Source organism: Chlorocebus sabaeus, chromosome 5 (assembly GCF_047675955.1).
Source record: "Chlorocebus sabaeus isolate Y175 chromosome 5, mChlSab1.0.hap1, whole genome shotgun sequence".
Taxonomy (NCBI): domain Eukaryota; kingdom Metazoa; phylum Chordata; class Mammalia; order Primates; family Cercopithecidae; genus Chlorocebus; species Chlorocebus sabaeus.
In genome coordinates, this window is record NC_132908.1 from 55,151,823 (window position 1) to 55,162,144 (window position 10,322).

At 48.8% G+C, this 10,322-nt stretch overlaps 1 pseudogene; it reads right to left on the bottom strand.

Annotated features, from left to right (window-relative positions):
• Positions 1 to 260: 260 nt before the first annotated feature.
• LOC103233080 (TIMELESS-interacting protein pseudogene) lies at positions 261 to 9,711 on the bottom strand (annotated as a pseudogene).
• Positions 9,712 to 10,322: the final 611 nt, after the last annotated feature.

The following is a 10,322-nucleotide window of genomic DNA, read 5'->3' on the forward strand; positions in this document are numbered from 1 at the left end:
ATCAAGCCCCCCAGAAACAGAGTCAGAGATGGGAATTCTTGTGCAGGAGTTTTACTGTGATCTCAAGAAAACTGTAAGAGTGAGAAGCAGGGCAGGGCTGGGCCAAGATGTGGTTTTGGGAGAAATCTTGCCCCAGCCTGATCTGAAGGGGAGTTTCAGGGCACGAATGGCACCAAAGAGGCTGTGAAATCAAGAGGCAAGGGGACTAGGCTGCTCTATACCCCCACCCCGCACCCCCACCCAACCCACACTGCTGGCCTTCAACCATCGCTCATAACCTCCTGGGCAGGTCCAGTAGCACGGCTCCCATCAACCAAAGGCATCCTCTGGAGAGCTTCGAGCTCCTGGCAGCTCACAGCTGCAGCGGCTGAGGGAAGGGGGTACCAACCCAGGGAGCTGGGGGCAGTGTCCGTGTCCCTGCCAAGTGTCAACTCCCCAGGGCAGGTACAGTGTCCGCAGAGCTCAGACTGGGCACCAGAAAGCACAGAGTTTAGCGTCTGATGAGCTAAGCTGAGTCCAGGGAAGGCAACAGCTTTGGGGCTGCTATTGAAACTGCCTTTGCAAAATTAATGACTGAGACAGTGAAACAGATCTAACTTAACTGACTCCATCTTGCTTCTAACCTCTAAGCTGTCCTTGTTCATTCCTGGGCGTAGGCTGAACTAACTTTGGGAGAAACTTAATTCATAGTTTATAGTTTAAACAAAGACGGTAACAGCACTTTCCCAAAATAGACCTCCTTCTTGCCTGGGGACTAGCTTGCCTTTGTAGGACTAACATTAGCCACAAGATTAGAAATTATGGTTTAGGAGTCATGCAGCTGGAGATTCTGACAAGATTCTGACCTTCCCTAATCTGCTCTGTGCTTGAGATATTTTGCAGACTCTGCACTTGATGGATCAATTGGCACCACCCAGATCAATAAACTGGCTCATCTGATCTGATCCCTATGATTTCATCCCTGACCAATCAGCACTCCTGGCTCACTGGCTTCCCCCACCCACCAAGTTATCCCTAAAAATTCTGCTTCCTGAATGCGAATGCTCGGGGAAACTGATTTGAGTAATAATAAAACTCTGATCTCCCGCACAGCTGGCTCTGTGTGAATTACTCTTTCTCTATTGCAATTCCCCTGTCTTGATTAATTAGCTCTGTCTAGGCAGCAGGCAAGGTGGACCCCTTGGGAAGTTACAGTACTGGCTGACTCTATGGCTGGTGGAGGCCCCCTTCCACCCTAGTACCTTCCCAGCAAGCCTGGGGCCTCATCTTGTGGCTGCATCCCATCCTCCCTGCCCTTGGTTGTGCTGGCCAGCCTGGCTCTGGGAAGGCCGTGGGCCTCTGGGCAGATATTCTGGTTCTGGATCTTTCCCGGGCCCCGGCCACCTTCCACTCCCCACCTTCCACTCCCCTTGTTTAGGCATCATCCCTAAACAAGTCACCTCTAGACTGGCACACAGCTCCCCAAAACCTCTCCTCCTGGAAGCCTCCCCACATTGGCTCAGCCAAGGGACAGCTCAGCTCCGTTCCCTGCCCCAGTGACAGCTTTAGGGTTTACACCATAGAAGACTACGCGTATGCAGGAGCCTCAATATTAGAAGTTTCAAAATAGTTTAAAAGGCATTTTTCTGGGTCACCCATTTTTACAACCATACACTGCAAAGGTAGATAGCCCTGCTGTGGCCACGCAAGGTGGTTAGGCCGGCCCACCTGGGGTGTGCTGGCCCGTGAGGCCGGTGTCGGGCAGGGGCAGCAACCGCGCAGCATCCTCTGACACAATCCGTGTGGCGCTGGCCAGTTGTTACATGGGCTTGCAGGGGTAATGGCTGTTGAGAGGCCGCAGGGCCCCGGGCAGATATATATCACTGGCCTAAGCATTGCCTTTTGATATTTACAGTGCTCATTTGAAGTCTAGGTCTGTAAAATTCAGAAATATGCTTCTTTTTTTCTTTTCTTTTCTTTTCTTTTCGAGATGGAGTCTGGCTCTGTCACCCAGGCTGGAGCGCAGTGGCGCATTCTCGGCTTACTGCAACATCCACCTCCTGGGTTCAAGCGATTCTTTTGTCTCAGCTTCCCAAGTAACTGGGATTACAGGTGCCCACCACCACACCCAGCTACATTTTTTTTTTTTTAAGTAGAGATGGGGTTTCGCCATGTTGGCCAGGCTGGTCTCGAACTCCTCACCTCAAGTGATCTGCCTGCCTCAGCCTCCCAAAGTGCTGGGATTACAGGTGTAAGCCACCACGCCCGGCCCAGAAATATGTTTCATCATGGAAATAAGGACTACATGATAACAGATCTAGTCTTCATGAGCCCGTTTCACCTTCTAGGACCTGGGCCAGACACTGGCCCTTAGTACATATCAAGAAGTGAATGGACAGGTGAGTGAGTGAGTGGGTGAGTGGATTCACAGGTGAGTGGATGGATGAATGCGTGGATGTGAATGAATGGATAACAGCCTGCTTTACAAATGAAGAAACAGGTTCTAAGAGGTAGTGTTGCTTGCTCGAAATCACAAGTAAGTGGCAGAATCAGGATTCCAATTTAGTTCTATGGAGTGCAGAGCTGAAATCAATCAACATAATGAATCAATGCAATCCTTTCTTATCTTTATGGCACCTGCAATCTTGCCAGATAAACCCTAACCTGTGGGGTGTACCAGTATAGCGAGAAGAGGAGAAAAAACCTCTGGGGCAGGGGAGTGGTGGATTGGACTCAGGGAAAAGGCAATAATGGGTAAGGCGAAACTATTCTTTTTTTTTTGGGGGGGGGGTTTGTGTGGTTTTTTTTTTTTTTGAGACCGAGTCTCATACTGTTGCCAGGCTGGAGTGCAATGGTGCAATCTCGGCTCACTGCAATGTCCGCCTTACAGGTTCAAGCAATTCTCCCGCCTCAGCCTCCTGAGTAGCTGGGATTACAGGCGCCTGCCACCACGTCTGGCTAATTTTTTTTTTTTTTTTTTTAGTATTTTTAGTAGAGATGGGGTTTCACTCTGTTGGCCAGGTTGGTCTCGAACTCCTGACCTCATGATCCGCCCGTCTCGGCCTCCCAAAGTACTGAGATTACAGGCATGAGCCACTGCACCTGGCCCTTGGGCACCACTGTTCTTGCCACTTCCTGCTGGCCCAGCATCCCCCCGACCCCCAGTGGTGCTGGGTTGGCTTCCAGCCAGACCAACCAAGGGGCTGGTTTCAAGTACCTAGGTTTACACGATAGAAGACGGCGTATGCAGGAGCCTCAACATCAGAAGTTTCAAAATAGTTTAAAAGGAGTTTTTCTGGGTCACCCATTTTTACAACCATACACCATAAAGGGAGGTGGACCTGCTGTGGCTGTGCAACGCAATGAGGCTGGCCCACCTGGGGCGTGCTGGCCCGTGAGGCCCGTGTCAGGCACAGGGCACTAATGTCCCAGCGATCCTCTGACACCCTCCATGTGGCGCTGGTTGGAAGTTATGGGCTTGCTGTTGAGAGGCTGCGTGCCCCTGGGCAAATATACATTATTAACCGTGGTGTTTATACTGGGAGGAGCGGGCAGACGTGGGGGTTGGGGAAGGCCTGGGTCCCTCAGAGCAGCCTATGGGATCCATGAATCCCAACAGGGATCCATGCCCAGGGGCCGGGAGGGATGTCCGGGAACCTCAGCTTCTCCCCGCAGCTGAGCCCCCCATTTGAGGAGGGCAGGGAAATGGCGGTGCGGCTTGGGGACAGCGGAGGAGAGAGAGGAAGGGGGGTGTGTCTATGCTGACAGCCCCTCCAGGAGCCAATCTGCCTGGGAGAAGGAAGGGAGAAAAACAGCTCATTCCTGGACCACCAGGCAAGGGGGCTGGAGCCCCAGCTCTGGCTGGATGTGCTTTGCAACCTTAGGCACTAGGCCTGGGGCCTCGGGGTTAACCAAATGAATGACAAGGGGTTGGACCAGGTGACCTGATGAGATTTTTTGGCCTGGGACAACCTGCTGAACATTCCTGAGTCAAGGAAGGGCCTCAGGCCCTACAGGCAGAGGAGGAGCAGCTAATTGCCCAGGGGACAGGAACTGAATCCCAGAGCCTGGAGGGAGGATGAGGTGGTCAGGCCTCCGTGTGACCTGGGGCAGCAGCACAGGGTTGGGAGAGATGCCCTGAAGTGAGGCAGACCGGGGTTCTGGTCTCAAGTCAGCTACTCGACAGCTGCAAGCCACTTTACACCCCTGAGCCTCAGACTCCCCACATGGGATGAAGGGACAATAGCAGTACCTGCTTCAAAGGTTGCCATGAGCACTGTTGATAGCCAGGAGGACTGAGACCTGTTCCTGCCCTTTCCACCTTGGCTTCCCTGTGACACATCAGCCCTAGGGAAGCAGGGCCAGTGCCACCCCACATGCAGGTGGCAAAACTGAGAGGCTCCAGGGGGTGGATTCAGGCCGGTTTCCTTCCGCCTTGATGCACACTGCTTCTCTCCAGCGTCCACTACAGGTGATGGCCACGCTAATCCCATGTCCTCACATGCACCTGGGTTATGTCAGCAGCAGCCATGCATGCACATGCACTCTCACACACTCACATTCAAACACACACGCACACTCACAAGCACACATGCACACTCACACTCAAACACACATGCACACTCAAAGACACATGGATACTCACACTCACACACATTCACACTCAAACACACATGCACACACACTCAAACACACATTCCCTCATGCACACACACTCAAACACATTCCCTCATGCACACACACTCACACATTCCCTCACACTCACACATTTACTCTCACACATGCACATACACTCATACACACACTCTCACACACACATATTCACACACATTCTCACACACACTCTCATACACTCGCACACATACACTCTCACACACCCCTGCCCTGCCCGCAGGCGCCTGGGGTTGGGCAGTGCTAAGGGTGGGATTTGGGAGAAGAGCATGGTTTTTCCAGCTGCTGGGCTCCTTCTGCCAGAAAGTGAGGGAGGAAGAAATGGAAGCAGCGGCGGGAGGGGAAGGGTGGGAGTGGGATGGAGTGGGGGAGGTGGCACTGGCTGGCCGTTCCGTGGAAAGATCACTTTTTCCCTGGAAACACTCCACGGGTTCCAGCCCTCCACCCTTCTCCTCCAGCTGCCTTTTCCTGCCTTTCCTGGAACAAAGGCTGGGGGTGGGGAAGAGGAGGCCGCAGGGCCCACTTGGACATGGACACGCAGTGACATCGCCCCCCAGGCTTGGGCTACAGAGCCCCGACCCTGCCCTGTCATTAAACCCAGGCCACTAACCACAACTCTGCCTTACGGAGGGAAACTGAGGCACGGAGCAGAAAACCCACCTTCCCCATGGGGTGCCATCAACCCCAAGAAACACCACGCAGCCTGTGCCCTTTGAGAGGTCATAGTGGCCAGTCCCTTGCCTCGGGTAAGGCCAGGGCTCCTAGGAGGAGACCCCTTCCCTGTGGGACTGTTCTCCTGCTTATTTTATTTTATTTTTGTAGAGACAGGATCTCATTATGTTGCCCAGGCTGGTCTTAAACTCATGGGCTTAAGCAATCCTCCTACCTCAGCCTCCCAAAGTGCTGGGATGAGTGTGAGTACAGGCGTGAGCCACAGCACCCAGCCCATGCTCTGCTGTTTAATCAAGAAGTTCCTGCTGTGTCCTACCAGGTCTCCTGGTTGTGGCTCATCCCCACTTTCTCCTCTGGGAGGTGGGAAACAGACCCGCCTGAGGCCTGTCCCAGCTGCCCTCCCTGGCCCGTGAGCCTGGGCCGTGTTGGAAGACAGAGCGGTGGGAGAACTGGGGAGAAGGCCTCTGCCTTGTGCTCCACCTGGCTCTAGCCTAGGCTTTCTCATCCCTTCTTTCTCTCCCTCCCCTCCTACTTCCCGTGTCTACTAAAAATACAAAAATTAACTGGGCGTGCACATTGCCAAGACAATCATAAGCTAAAAGAACAAAGCTGGAGGCATCATGCTACCTGACTTCAAACTATACTACAAGGCTACAGTAACCAAAACAGCATGGTACTGGTACCAAAACAGAGAGATAGACCAGTGGAACAGAACAGAGCCCTCAGAAATAGTACCACACATCTACAACCATCTGATCTTTGACAAACCTGACAAAAAAAAGAAAGGGGAAAAGGATTCCCTGTTTAATAAATGGTGCTGGGAAAACTGGCAAGCCATATGTAGAAAGCTGAAACTGGATCCTATCCTTACAGCTTATAAATAATTAATTCAAGATGGATTAAAGACTTAAATGTTAGACCTAAAACCACAAAAACCCTAGAAGAAAACCTAGGCAATACCATTGAGGACATAGGCATGGGCAAGGACTTCATGTCTAAAACACCAAAAGCAATGGCAACAAAAGCCAAAATTGACAAATGGGATCTAACTAAACTAAAGAGCTTCTGTACAGCAAAAGAAATTACCATCAGAGTGAACAGGCAACCTACAGAATGGGAGAAAATTTTTGCAATCTACCCATTTGACAAAGGGCTAATATCCAGAATCTACAAAGAACTTAAACAAATTTACAAGAAAAAATCAAATAACCCCAACAAAAAGTGGGCACAGGATGTGAACAGACACTTCTCAAAGACATTTATGCAGCCAACAGACATATGAAAAAATGCTCATCATCACTGGCCATCAGAGAAATGCAAATCAAAACCACAATGAGATACCATCTCACAACAGTTAGAATGGGGATCATTAAAAAGTCAGGAAACAACAGGTGCTGGAGAGGATGTGGAGAAATAGGAACACTTTTACACTGTTGGTGGGACTGTAAATTAGTTCAACCATTGTGGAAGACAGTGTGGCAATTCCTCAAGGAACTATAACTAGAAATACCATTTGACCCAGCCATCCCATTACTGGGTGTATACCCAAAGGATTATAAATCTTGCTGCTATAAAGACACATGCACACGTATGTTTAATGCGGCACTATTCACAATAGCAAAGACTTGGAACCAACCCAAATGTCCATCAATGGTAGACTGGATCAAGAAAATGTGGCACATACACACCATGGAATACTATGCAGCCATAAAAAAGGATGAGTTCATGTCTTTTGTAGGGGCATAGATGAACCTGGAAACCATCAATCTGAGCAAACTATCGCAAGGACAGAAAACCAAACACTGCATGTTCTCACTCATAGGTGGGAACTGAACAATGAGAACCCTTGGACACAGGATGGGGAACATTACACACCAGGGCCGGTTGTGGGGTCGGGGGAAGGGGAAGGGATAGCATTTAGGAGATATACAATGTAGATGATGAGTTAATGGGTGCAGCACACCAACATGGCACGTGTATACATATGTAACGAACATGAACATTGTGCACATGTACCCTAGAACTTGAAATATAATAATAATAAAACACACACAAAAAAGTAGCTGGGCGTGGTGGCTCATGCTTATAATCCCAGCTACTCGGGAAGCTGAGGCAGGAGAATCTCTTCAACCCAAGAGGCAGAGGTTGCAGTGAGCCGAAATTTCACCACTGCACTCCAGACTGGGCAACAGAGTGAGACTCCGTCTAAACAAACAAAACCTCCAACTTAGTGAAAACAAGGCATTCAATGATAGATCAACCGCAGAAACTGCTTATTACCTACTACTTATTTTATTATTTTATTTTATTTTATTTTATTTTATTTTATTTTATTATTTTTCTTTTTTGAGACAGAGTCTCGCTCTGTTGCCCAGGCTGGAGTGCAATGGAATGATCTCGGCTCACTGCAAGCTCCGCCTCCCAGGTTCACACCATTCTCCTGCCTCAGCCTCCCGAGTAGCTGTAACTACAGGCGCCCGCCACCATGCCTGGCTAATTTTTTGTATTTTTAGTAGAGATGGGTTTCACCGTGTTAGCCGGTATGGTCTTGATCTCCTAACCTAGTGATCCGCCTGCCTCAGCCTCCCAAAGTGTTGGGATTACAGGCGTGAGCCACTGCACCCGGCCCTAATCATTTAATAAAGTCATATCTATATAAAAACAAACACTAAAGAGAATAGATCTATCTAAAGTGACAAAAATAAGTATAAATAAATACCAGATTTTAAACAAGAATCTGTAAAAATTTTACTACCTAAGGATTTTCACTCAAAGAAGAAAAAAATATGGCCAGGCACAGTGGCTCATGCCTGTAATCCCAGATGTTTGGGAGGCTGAGGTGGGTGGATCACCTGAGGTCAGGAGTTCAAGACCAGCCTGGCCAGCATGGTGAAACCCCGTCTCTATTAAAAATACAAAAAATTAGCCAGGCATGGTGGCAGATGCCTGTAATCCTAGCTACTCAGGAGACTGAGGTAGGAGAATCGCTTGAACCAGGGAGGTGGAAGCTGCAGTGAGCAGAGATGATACCATTTCACTCCAGCCTGGGCAACAAGAGTGAAACTCCATCTCAAAAACAAACAAACAAACAAACAAACAAAAAACTACAACCAAAAAAAACATAGTAACACCAAGCTTGCAGGATGGTGAGTTAACAGATACATTTTGTCTTAATGGAAACTTATGTAGCAATTCAGTAACATTTCTGGATGAAGAATCAAGTTACTGTTGCACATTTGTGAAAACTGATCCAGGAGTGTTTCCTCTAATTTTAATTTCTTCTCTTCATTTAAAGTATTAGCAGGAGCATCATTATATGAAATGTCTAGCATGTCTTCCCTTAATCCAGTTGACTCCTCCTTTTGATCCTCATCAGTATTAACCTCAACTGTCTATGCCCTGGGTGTATTCATTAACATATCATTTCCTAGGGACTGACTATTACTTAGCAGCTTTGCCTGCCTTCTTTCTAAGGCCAGTTGTTTATTTCTCTCAATTTTTTGTTGTTGCTCTTCTGTTAGGCTTCTACTTGACTCAGAAGCAAACATCTCACTTTCAGATGAGCTTGTCAGAAAGGGATCTAATTCAGTAGCAGTTACATCATGTCCATTGTTTTCCACAACTTCATCATTATTGCTAATAAAATCTTCAGGTAAAATAGGGAGATCAAGTCAAATTTGTTTTAAACAAGTCTGAACTTCCTTTTCATTTCCCAGGTATTCAACTCTGTCAATACAATCCTCAAACTGCAGTTTAGGGAATAGCCTACATGCCCAGTGTTCCATGTGTCTGATTAGGGTCTTCAAATCTTCAGCCTCATGACCTTTACCTTTGAATTTTGCCTTATCAAATACATGCCTTAAGGCTGGAAGTCCTCTCTCTGAAATTAATCTCTAGCATCCAGCTTGGGTATATTTCTTTTAACTGTTCTCTTTGGAGGTACAGGAACAGGTGCTCCACTTCCTGACTCTTCATCAGGTTCAGCCTCTTCATCATCTTGTCTGTCTGAAGAGACTGCAGGTGGGAAAGGAGGAAAAGCTTCATCTTCTACATGCTCATAATCTGGTAGGTCAATCATGCCATTCTCCTGTGGTTCTAGCATCTTTTCCTCTCACGCAGAAAGCAGGGGCCACAGTGCACAGCTCCAGGGTTCTCACTTTAACTTTCCTCTTTGCTTTCTTTTCTTTCTTTCTTTTTTTTTTCTTTTTGAGACAAAGTCTCGAGTCTCGCTCTGTCGCCCAGGCTGGAGTGCGGTGGCGCGATCTCGGCTCACTGCAAGCTCCGCCTTCCGGGTTCAAGTGATTCTCCTGCCTCAGCCTCCCGAGTAGCTGGGACTACAGACTCCCGCCATCACACCCAGCTAGTTTTTGTATTTTTAGTAGAGAAAGGGTTTCACCACATCAGCTAGCCTGGTCTCAAACTCCTGACCTTGTGATCTGCCCTCCTTGGCCTCCCAAAGTGCTGGGATTACAGGTGTGAGCCACTGTGCCTGGCCTCACTTTCCTTCACCTTCTCCTTTTTTTTTTTTTTGAGTCAGAGTCTTGCTCTGTCACCCAGGCTGGAGTGCAATGTTGCAATCTCAGGGCTCACTGCAACCTCCGCCTCCCAGGTTCAGGCAATTCTCCTGCCTCAACCTTCTAAGTAGGTGGGATTACAGGTGTGCACCACCATGCCCGGCTAAGTTTTGTAGTTTTAGTAGAGATGAGGTTTCATTATGTTGGGCAGGCTGGTCTCAAACTCCTGACCTCATGATCTGCCCACCTTGGCCTCCCAAAGTGCTGGGATTACAGATGTGAGCCACTGTGCCCAGCCTCTCCTTTGCTTTCTTGCTCTCTTCTCTCTTCTCTTTCTCTCTCTTTCCCCTTTCCTCCATCTCCCCTTACTTTTCCTCCTCCTTTCCTCCCACCCTTGTCCCCTCCTCAAGCTCTCCAGCACTCCTAGCCTCATACTCATCCTGTAGGCATCTCCCCAAGTTGTTCCCACCAGCTCCTCAGACTGCC